The sequence below is a fragment of the Panthera uncia genome, unplaced genomic scaffold (assembly GCF_023721935.1).
Source record: "Panthera uncia isolate 11264 unplaced genomic scaffold, Puncia_PCG_1.0 HiC_scaffold_792, whole genome shotgun sequence".
NCBI lineage: Eukaryota > Metazoa > Chordata > Mammalia > Carnivora > Felidae > Panthera > Panthera uncia.
The window spans coordinates 1-11,693 of record NW_026059971.1 but is presented as its reverse complement, the minus strand read 5'-3'; the positions used below and the strand labels follow the sequence as shown (position 1 = coordinate 11,693).

The 11,693-nt window shown below is 42.4% G+C and overlaps 1 long non-coding RNA gene across 6 annotated transcripts in view; it reads right to left on the bottom strand.

The window, feature by feature from the left end:
- LOC125918439 (uncharacterized) overlaps nt 1–11,687 on the bottom strand; it is an 18,564-nt gene extending 6,877 nt beyond the window's left edge. For 2 of the 6 annotated variants that reach the window (XR_007456436.1, XR_007456433.1), the window contains exons 1-2: nt 6,883–7,300; nt 1,708–6,338 (exon numbers count right to left, since the gene is read on the bottom strand). This is a non-coding gene — a long non-coding RNA (uncharacterized LOC125918439). Of the gene's footprint in view, nt 1–1,707; nt 6,339–6,882; nt 7,301–8,734 lie in introns of those variants that run through there. The other 4 variants (XR_007456437.1, XR_007456435.1, XR_007456438.1 and 1 more) reach the window with 4 other exon arrangements.
- Between the last annotated feature and the right edge of the window lie 6 nt (nt 11,688–11,693).

Sequence of the window (11,693 nt, the reverse complement as noted above, 5' to 3'; positions counted from 1 at the left end):
AGGACTTATGATGGGGGGGGGTGTCTTCCGCAGGGCCCAGAACCAGATGATGGATCTATTTGCCGTCTGAACAGGTCATTGTAGAGAGAAAGTTTAATTCTGGATCTCACCAGGCCACTTTGCGCCAGAGAAAGGTCAGCTGGTTCCTGGCAGGAAAGTAAGAGAGTACTGCGTCTCTGCTTGCCTCTCTTCCACGAATATTTATGCCTGTTAGTTCTGAACTTTCCCCCAAGACCGAAACCTCAAAATAATAAAATATACTCTGCTGAGACCACACAAAAGGGACATGAGAAGAAGGAGCAATATGAAGACGTTTATTCAACTAACACGTTCACGTGGTTATGAATTCCTAGTGACCCACTAAATACCCTTCCCCAGATAAAGTGCCTTTTCTTCTTTTACACTTCCCATTTTTTCCTCTTTAAAAAAAATTTTTTTTAAGTGATCTCTGCACCCAATACTGTAACCCACAACCAAGAGATCAAGAGTGGCACCCCTTCCTCTTGTACAAACACACATACATGGAGAAGGCTGGGAAAGGTGCTGATCCTTTGTGGACAGCCTCAGTTTTCCCACACTACGATGCACTGAATGTCTGTGTCCTCCCCAAAACCTTGGGTTGAAATTAACCCAAGGTCATGGTATTAGCAGGTAGGCCTTTGGGAGGTGACTGGGTCCGAAGGAGGGGAGCCCTCACCAATGGGATCAGTGCCCTTAGGAAAGAGGCCTGCCAGAGCGCCCTCCCCTTCCGCCACCCAGGTGAGGTTCCCAGTGGAAGACAGCCCCCCATGAATCAGGAAGCACGCCCACACCAGACTGAACCTGACCCTGCAGGCAGCCTCATCGCGGACGTTCAGCTTCCCAATCTGTGAGAAGTAAACTTCCACTGCTGAGAAGCCACCCAGGACGCGGTATTCAGTTACCGCAGCCCAAATGGACCAAGTCACCCTCTTCCTCCCATCCTTCCCCCCTCCTTGCCCTGCCCTCTTTCTTGCCATTCTCCTCCCTCGTATTCCCATTTTCCTCGTACATTTCAAGGTACCTGTACATTTCCACGTTCCCCTGATTAATACACTGGCACGGCCAGGAGACAGGTGGGAAGGTGACGTCTGCCGTGCTGCCAGGGCCCACACGGCTCCAAGGGCCGTACCTCCCACGGCACATGATACTTCTGCCTCATGCCTTTGGATTTTCAGCCACAGGAATACAGACAGTACCCTTAATTTCATCTTTTCCACCTAACCTAGCAGCCCAATGGCGGGGGGCACTAATTTCCCTGGTTCCACTTCGTGACAAAATATAGCAGTTCTAGATCCTATGCTTCACAGCCTTCTTGTTAACTCGTTTTAGGATTAAGAAGTTCGAAAGGTACTCTCATTGTGATTTAGATTTTTCTATCTTGTAGCAACTTCAGAAAGAATACCATAGAAACACCTAATGTTGTCAGACCTAACCTAGAAGGGAAATTTTATCTTTTCTAAAAACAACAGATAAACAGTTTTCTTTGGTAGATTTTTGCTAATTAATTGTACTTAAATATGTTGCATTTTTTAGAAGATGTACAGGTTTTACATTTCAGGAAACTCTAGAGGAAAAGGGAGTTCATAAGAAAAAGGTCTAAGAAGAAAACAAACAAACAAACAGATCCTTATTTACTTAGCTCTGAGACTGAAGTCTTATGTGAAAGTTCTTTCTTGGATGTAGTACCTTTGTCCTGGCTGTCTCCCAGAGTGAGGTCCCGGGCCCCTGGCTGCTAGAGCTCATGGGACCACCCCCTTCCTAGGCCACCTGTTGAACTAAGTAGAAGAGAGGCCTTAATTAAGATGTACCTTATGACTAATGCGTTCTTGTGGACTTGCTGTTAAACGTTTTATTCTTTTAGTATTAGGTCTTTATAAAGATTTTTAAAATAACTTGTAACTGCAAAATAAGACTGTCTGCATTTCAAATCCTGTTTATTTTACAATGTGGAGGCATTTGTCCTATTAACTGGGCAGCCTTTCCTTATGATGTGAATCTGGCACATTAAATCTTCTGTTTTTAAAGTAGAATTCTCCTGCCTGAGGACAGCCATCATTCTATTTTCAAAATGTACTGTCCCTTTTAATAATATCCAGAAATTAGCCAACCAGAAAATTTTGCCCTAAGAATAGGCTATGTTACCTTGGTGGCTTACTTGACTTGGGTTTGCTGTGAGATGCTAGGTCAAGCCATCCTGACCTCCAGTTCTCCCAAAATGCACAAAATATTTTTAATAACCTTCTCCACTAGACATCTGTTTATTTTGCAATGAACAATTAAAGGCATTTCTGCTTCAGGGCACAGAGCACAAACCAAGTACAGTGCTGTTTTTGTCCCACCTCAGTTGATGTAGACTAAGGACGCCCTTTAAAAGAAAGAAAGTTATGAATAAAAATAGGGTGTCACAAAGCAAATCATAGAAACGGATGAAGAGTCTCATCGAACTCTGGTGCGTACCACTCGTCGGCCACCAGCTGTTTGAATCCAATGACCATGGGATTTTCCTAAAGTTAGAAAACTCCTTTGACTCACATATGGGGACCTTCAGAGGGGACTTCTCCTGAATCCTTGGGAGGCAGAGCCATGTCCTCAGCGACGTGGGTTCGATGAACCGGCCACACAGGTTAAGAGATAGCAATTCCGGTGCTGGGTATCAACCTCAGAGTAGGAGCTTCAAACTAGAGAACGGAGGCCCGCAGCCAGTTTTCAGCGGGTAATTCCAGACTTTTATCTTCCATGTACGTTCGGCCTACAGCTGAACTCCCTGAGAACCAGTGTAGTTAGGTGGCCCCCGTGGTTCCTAGTCCCTACCTCCCCTTCACAGAGGCCCTTTCTCCACTTTAAAACAGAAAGGGATACCGGTCTCCATGTGAATGCTAAACGATATATTGCCCCAAAGGCAAAAACCTGAAAGGAGCTAGAGATAACCGGAAACAATATTAATGTTGAGAAGCTGAATGAGTTTACCAACTAACAAACACTTTTGAATGTTAGCCTAACATTACCTGTTTCCTAGTGAACTGACAGAAGACCCGTGCAAAGTGTTCACTGATAAATCGTTAAAAATAAGACCACTAAGTGATGTGTGGCATATAATTTGGAAAGCTTTCAAATAAATGAGCAACGTCACCTACACAATTTATTCCAATGGCCATCTACTTATTTATGTGAACAATATTCCTCAGTGTTTACAATATGAAAAGCAAAACCTGGGGATAAACTGATGCTGACCCTGTCTCCTTCTAGAAATAAGTAAAATTCATTCATGATCTACAAATGAATTTCTTAGTGGGGGATGGGCCAGATGGGTGAGTGGCACTAAGGAGGGCACTTGTGATGAGCAGTGGGTGTCATATGTAAGTGATGAATCACTGGGCTCTACTCCTGAAACCAATATTGCACAATATTCTACTCCGGAAACCAATATAACTAACTAGAAGTTAAATAAACACTTGAAACTAACTAACTAACTAAATAAATACATAAATAAACAAATGTAAATAAGAGCGTTGCACAAATAGGCATATTTAGAATCTTCTCAGGAGATGAAATGGTAAACTTTGGCCTCAGAAAAATAAATACATCAATTAATTAATTAGTTAGTTGGTTAATTAATTAATCAGAAGAAGGAAAAAATCAATTTTTAAAGCTCTGTTAACTTATGTTTAATAATTATTAACCTTTAAAAGCACTTTATTGTAGGGAGGGGGACAAAACATAAGAGACTCTTAAATATGGAGAACAAACAGAGGGTTACTAGAGGGACTGTGGGAGGGAGGATGGGCTAAATGGGTAAGAGGCATTAAGGAATCTATTCCCGAAATCATTGTTGCACTCTATGCTAACTAATTTGGATGTAAATTTAAAAAAATTAAATAAAATAAAATCAAAGCACTTCACTGGTCAAATATGAACTAAAAATAATGATGATTCAGAAAAAACCTTAACCATTAGGAGTATTATGGTCAAGGAAAGTTAATGTAATTTAATTTAAAATTTATATATACATTGTGTCGTAGGGAAATATGGTAAGTGACCAATAAAAAACATTCACACATAATGTGTAATACATTCAGATAAAAATCTGTAGAATTTTAGCAGTAGAAAGAAAATTCAAGCGCAGAAAGAAAAAGAAGTGATGTAAAATTTCCCACTGTAAGAGACCTTGTTCATACTGTTAACATTTGATGGATAATAGTGAGTATCAAATCACTCAACTGGAGTATTTACACTCAATTGGATACACTGAAGAATCCTACTTTTAAATGCTAATGTTTACATCACAAGGAAATTAATTCCTTCGCAACTACTGAAAGTTATGTCGTCTCCTTCTGTTTAGAAAAATCTATGTAAATATATGAATAGTTTCAAAATTAAATCTGATTTTCCAACTGACCACAATATAAAATTAGTGACGACAAAAAACAGGAATAAGAGCAATAATGATATTACCTACCACCAGTTTTTATTACTAACATTTGTTGACAACATTCAGAAATGTCTAATGTTGAAGTCCTGGTAAAAAGTTTAATTCCAATTCTAAATGTATAAGGAGGCGAAGTTTTTCCAAGTTGCGGGGTAAGCTAGCAAGTTTAAAGACCCCCATCCTACAGGAACGTTCGTATATGTCATACAAACACATACATAGGGATGTGCGCGCAAGTATCTGAAAGAGCAAAAAGTCAGAACCTAAACGTCCATCAATATGTTCAAGTAAAATGTGATATTTTCATGCAAGAGAGTGTTACATACCAGGTTAGAAGGACTAGATTAATTTATCAACATGGGAATATCTCAAAATTTACCAGACTGTAGTTAAATGTCATCCTCAGACTTACAGTGGGTTCATCTTTCTCTCATTTCCTATCCTCCTCACAACAGAGAAACCAGTCCAGGAGGCAGGAGATCCACAGGCTGTGTGACATCATCCAAACCTTGACCCTGGAGCAGAGAACTTTGAATGGGTGTGTAACATGATCATATCGCAGTTACCATCCTGAAGGCTCCACAGTTGTCTGAGGCATTTTAATGACCACCCCCTGCAGGGAGTGGGGGAGGGGTATGAAAAGGGCCAAAGAACCAATCAGAAGGAAAAGAATTTCCCCATCGTCTTTCTGAAATCTCTACTTGCCTGGAAAGAAGTAAGCTATTTAGGGTGGATACAGGAAATAATGATCTTGCATATATCAAATGCTGAGAAAAGCAGAAAGTGACTCCTGGCAAGAAATTAATTTCTGTGATAATAAAATCACAGTTCACGAGTTGGCTTCTGTAAGAATGCAAAATCCATAATGCCCACCAATGACAATTAAGTTCTTTGCCTATTTGCGTGAATGTCGTTCCTCTTTCTGCTTAGAAAAATCTACTTAATGCAACTACGTGGATGGAACTGGAGGGTAATATGCTAAGCGAAATTAGTCAGAGAAAGACAAAAATCATATGACTTCACTGCTATGAGGACTTTAAGAGACAAAACAGATGAACATAAGGGAAGGGAAACAAAAGTAATATAAAAACAGGGAGGGGGACAAAACAGAAGAGACTCATAAATATGGAGAACAAACTGAGGGTTACTGGAGGGGTTGTGGGACGGGGAAATGGGCTAAATGGGTAAGGGGCACTAAGGAATCTACTCCTGAAATCATTGTTACACGATATGCTAATTTGGATGTAAATTTTAAAAAATAAAAAATAAAATTTAAAATAAAATAAAAACTGATAAAAGAAAGAAAAATCTACTTAAATATTTGAATATTTTCAAAATTAAGTCCTGTTTTCCAACTGACCACAATATAAAATTAATGACAACAAAAAATGGAGATAAGAGCAATAGTGATATTATCTACCACCACTTATCATTATTAACATTTGTTGGTAACATTTAGCAATCTATAAGGTCATTAAAGGACATCTATATGGTCTGATGAAGACTTCTGGCATCTTCACACTTTTTCTCTTAGGTCTCTGCATATGTGTTTTTATAGGGACAGCCTGGGGTGAGTACTATAATACAAATAATAATGAGTATTTACTGATTACATACTACTGTTAAGTGATCTACACAAATATGTCTCCTGTATTTCTTACCACTTGACCCTACCTATCCTGCCTTTTTACCACAAGTACTGAAGTCACCCCTCTCTTATAACAGCTGAGGCCTTATTACCATTTCTACAGTCTTCCACCTTCAGGAATTTTCTCGCTAAGGTCCCCGGTATTCTGCAAGTCCTCTCCCAGCAGATCCATCCTATCATTTTACCAGACATGCCCACACAGGTCCAAACCTCCAGAGCGAAGCAGCCTTCATACAGGTACCTCTACCAAAGCAGAGAGAGGGGAGAAAACATTGTTATTGGATTGACTATATACATTAACCCTGATAATGTATATTGAAAGGAAGATGTAGGGCTGTGGTCCTGGACATAAAATTAAACTGGATTGCCACTGCCGGTAAATATTTCCAGTGTTTTGCTGTGCTTAATTATTTCCTATCATTCCATAATTCTCTTCGGATCACAGAATGAAGAATTTCTTGAGTCAGATACTCTGGGTGTCAGTTTACAGCAAACACTCTACCTGAGTCACCTTTTGCTTCCCTATACCCCATTCATCGCTGCCTTACCCTAAAAAGGGAGGTACTCAACTATGTATACTCAGACCATAAATTCCTCGCAAGGCTATTACTTGGCAAGTTACTCAATCTCTCTGTTTGCCAGTGTCATCCACCGTATAGTGGGGACAATAATAGTACTGATTCATACGGCTGTTATAAGGATTAAGGGAAGAGAAATGTATCTCTCCGAACAAGTCTCACACGTGGTAAACACTAAATGAGCATTCACTGTTAGCTGTTGTTATTACCGAGTGAGGAGATACAGCCTGTTCCTCTGTATTTTCCTTCTGCCATCTCAGACACCTTGCACGCTGTCCGCCATCTGGAAGCTTCCAGTAAATGCCGAATGAATGTCGAACAATTATCAACAAGTGCAAGATGGGAGATGATATGGGAATAAGGATTCCCCCAGTCCTTCAGGATGTCCCAATAAATAGTACGTTTAAAAGGATTTTAGGTCTTTTATTCATAGATCTTCTGTCATACCAATGTTTCAGTTAACAGTTTAAAAAAGCAGCACTGGCCACTGAGTCACTCTAGAGTCTGGACTTGGTAATCAAATGGTCCAATCACACTGACCTGTCACATGCTTCTCTTAAGTCACATGTCCAACATTGTGACATAGCAAGAATGCTCACAAACTCCTTTTTCCACCCATTCAAAGTTCTCTGTGGCAGCAAGACTCAGGAGATGCCACCTCCCCCACAGACTAGATGGCTTCCTGGATAACGTCTCCTACAAACTAGAAGGATGCTAATCCCAGCCCAACTGGGCAAGCAACAAACCCCCCAGGGGCTTCCCGAGAACCTGCCCGATGCACAGCCCTCAGAAGGTACAGTAACATTCAGAGTCAAAACCTCATCCACACTCTCTAGTTTAAATCCTGACAACTCCTAACTACGTCGCGGTCGTCACTTCAGTGATGCTACTCCCACTCTGCACTGAACTTTCTTGAAGGCTAGAAAACAAACAAAAAAACCCCATCTTGTGTAAACCTCTGTACTTCTCACAATGCCCTGCACAGTTTTTTCTTTTTTTTTTATTTTTAAAAAAATTTTTTTTTCAACGTTTTTTATTTATTTTTGGGACAGAGAGAGACAGAGCATGAACGGGGGAGGGGCAGAGAGAGAGGGAGACACAGAATCGGAAACAGGCTCCAGGCTCCGAGCCATCAGCCCAGAGCCCGACGCGGGGCTCGAACTCACGGACCGCGAGATCGTGACCTGGCTGAAGTCGGACGCTTAACCGACTGCGCCACCCAGGCGCCCCTGCACAGTTTTTTCCATACCAGACAGACACTCGGTTAAGTATTTATAAAGTCAACGACTGAAAGGCTACGCACTTTTACAAACATACACATAACCATACGAATATAACTTATCGGCTGGGTATAATATAACCCTTAGGTAATAATATTCATACATCACATTACGTTATCATGTCATGTTATGCAAACCTTTTCTGTCAATACTTTGGTGTGGGATATTATCTGGAAAGACCTTAATCACCATTTCTATCTTTTGTTTCCCAAAGGGAACATCAACAGAGGAAGTGTCAGTCTTAGTGAATATCCTGTGCCCTGAGGGTAGGGAGGTGGGGGGTAGGCCCACGAGACCGTGTTAATTACAAACCAAACACAGTAATATACCTTTTCTCAGCTGCGGCACAAATAACCAGAATTCCCGGAACGTGGACACCTACTTCTATCCAAGAGGCTAACTTTTCTCTTTCAAACAAGCTCTGGTGGGATTATTTTTCTCTAATGCTGCTCTTTTGATGTTGTCTAAGATGGAAGGGTCCAAGTCACAACTGGGGTTCAGTTTCGCAAACCCTACGTATTAACTCTGGAATAATGTAACGCTTTGACAAAACTCTAGTGTGGGAGGGGGAAACAAGTGTTCTTATCCTAGAATAAGTCATGGGCTTTTATTTTCAAGGGAGCCCCAGGCGAGTCAAGCCAAGGCCTTCTGGCCAGCGGGGCCAGAGTCAAAGCTGGGCGCTGGCCCTGACCCGCAGGACGGTATGGACAGGTGGAGTAGGAGCGGGGGCGGGGCAAGCCCCCCAGGAAGAGACGCAAGCTGGATGAGGGAAAGGCTTTACCCTCAACGATCCTCAACGATCCTCAACGATCAGCAGCTCTTCAAAGCCAGCTCTACCGATTAGCACAAGTTCACGGAGGTAGAAGACTGCGGCAAAGGGAAAAGGAAAAGGGAACACCTGAGATGGCTTCTGTTAAGTGAGCAGAGAAGGGTCCCGTGATTCCTTTCTGCTCCCCACTCAAGTATGGTTTATCCGGCACCTACTCTCGTGTCCTGTGTTTTACCGTGCTGTGTGGGGGAGAAGCGGGGACTGTGGCCTTCTAACCACATGCTCTTTGAAATAAGCTTCTCCAAGGCATGAAATAAATAATAAAAAGAATTGGTCCATGCAGGACGTAGGTCACTTAGCCTTGAGATTATTTACAGTGAAATCTGAAGCAAACTTAGTCAAGGGGACTAGGACCCAAACAATCAAGCAGTAAATTAATTCAAAACACTGACATACCAGAAAACATATTTGAGGTATTATAACTAAACAATAAAAAGCACTAAAGCTACCAGTCTAGTTTTGGGGAATCGTTTCCTCTTTCTGGAAATTCAGCTAAATATAAATTGTTAGCAAACCTTGGGGAAAACATGTTCGGTGGAACTATGCAGAACTACACGGAAAGGCTACGAGTTGGGGAGAGTGACACAATCAAGGTGGAGCGCCATGAATTTTTTTCATGAGTATTTTGGCAAATGTCTTCAATTAGCTTGGATGGCCACAACAAACTACCTTAGGCTGGATGGCTTACACAACAGAAATTTATTTTCTTATAGCTCTGAAGGCTGTGAAATCCAGTATCAAGGTGGTGGCCAACTGAATTCCTGGAGAGGGTGCCCGTCCTGGCCCGGAGATGGCCACCTTCTCTCTGTGACCTCACAGGGCACGGAGGGTGGGAGGGAGAGAGAGCATGACAACAAGTACACGCTGGTGGCCCTTTCTATAAGGACACTAATCCCATCAGAAGGGCTCAATCCCCGTGGCCTCATCTAACCCCAATTACCTCCGAAAGGCCCTCTCTCCAACTACCATCATATTGGGGGTTAGGGCTTCAACATATGAATCCTAGAGACACGAACATTCAGCCCATGACAGCAAATAAAATATATTATTCCAACTCTAGGTACAATGGAGTAAGTGCATTCTACCCTTTCTCACTGAATGCTGCTATAAACCCTGATGGAACACATGGAACAGCCATTTGAGGAGTCCATAAATAGAAGCAGGTGAACTGGGAAAGAAGACCAGGATTCGAAGCACCACTGAATCAGCAGTGAGTGTTTTCTGTTTTGTTTTTCCCCTGCTAGAACCCCCTGGCCTAGATGTAAAGCAGCCTAAAACTCAGGATGGGCACCAGGGCCCTAAAGAAGCCCTTCAGTTCTGTTCTGGCTCAAGGACCAGGAAAGCATTTCCTAAGGCTCAGAGAGTCTCAGGGAAGCCTGCCATCTTTTGTTCTTTCCTCTGTTCTCTAGTGCCCCGGCCCCGGGAAATCCTGCCACCCCAGCAGTAGCAATGCCTCCAACGGCAGTGGGGGCCCACAGGCACCAACATCTCTGAGGGAGGGAAACCTTCTTCTACAGAGAAGCTGTGGTTCCAGGAGGAGGTACAAATCATAGTCGGTGCTTCCTCTCTGTCCCTCCATTGCTTGGCCCCAGACACGGGCCTATCCCAGGAAGTAGGCTGTGCAACAGCAAAGCTAAAGCACTAGCTTTCTGGATATAGGACTCAAAGAGGAAGTCCAGGGAGCCGGCAAGTACCAGAGATTATGGAGAAGGAGAAACTCAGGAAAGTTAACAGGTAAAGCTGATTAGAGACTCTGAGGCTCCCCCTCAGGCTACACAAGGACAGAACAGACCTAGACAGCACAGCGAAGACTCTGGGACTGAACTGAAGGACAGACCACCACACGTGTCCCAGATTGTGGCACACACGGAAGACAGATCCAAATAGCACTGCAAATGCTTTGAAAACAGAATTGACATGGAAACTACAAAATAGTGGTTAGAATTTGTAGCCTGAACCCAACCACCTCTATTGCCTGCTAGAACAAAAATATTAATATCCTGCACAGGATTTAAACAAAACCTAGAGAATTATGATATTCTAATGTTTTTTTCAATTTTTTTTAATGTTTATTTATTTTTGAGAGAGAGAGAGAGAGAGAGAGAGAGAGACAGAGTGTGAGCAGGGTAGGGACACGGGGAGAAGGAGACACAGAATCCAAAGTAGGCTCCAGGCTCCCAGCTGTCAGCACAGAGCCCAACACAGGGATCGAAGCCATGAACTGTGAGATCATGACCTGAGCCAAAGTCAGATGCTTAACCAACTGAGCCATCCAGGCACCCCCAAGAGTCTTATAATATTCTTGGGGCGCCTGGGTGGTTCAGTCAGTTAAGTGTCCGGCTTCAGCTCAGGTCATGATCTTACGGTTCATGGGTTTAAGCCCCATGTCAGGCCCTGTGCTGACAGCTCAGCGCCTGGATCCTGCTTCAGATTCTGTGTCTCCCTCTCTCTGTCCATTCCCTGCTCATGCTCTGTCTCTCTCTCAAAAAAAAAAAAAAAAAAAAAATTAAAAGAAAAATTTTTAAATAAAAAAAAATCTTCTAAATGTCTGCAATACAATTCAAAATTATTCAGCATACACAGAACCAGGAAAATCTCAACTCACATGTGAAAAGACAGTAACAGGGGACAATGCGGACATGATGTAGATGTTGGGATTAGATAACCAAGGCTGTAAAGCAGTTATTATAAAAGTGTACCAAGGAGTAAGGGGAGGGGCACTAGGTGGTTCAGTTGGTTGATTCTCTGACTCTTTATTTCAGCTCAGGTCATGATCTCACAGTTTGTGAGATCGAGCCCCATATTGGGCTCTGCACAGATAGCACACAACCTACTTGGGATTCTCTTACCCTCTCTCTCTGCTCCCCCCCCCCCCAAAATAAATAAATAAACATTTTAAAAAAAGGAGAGG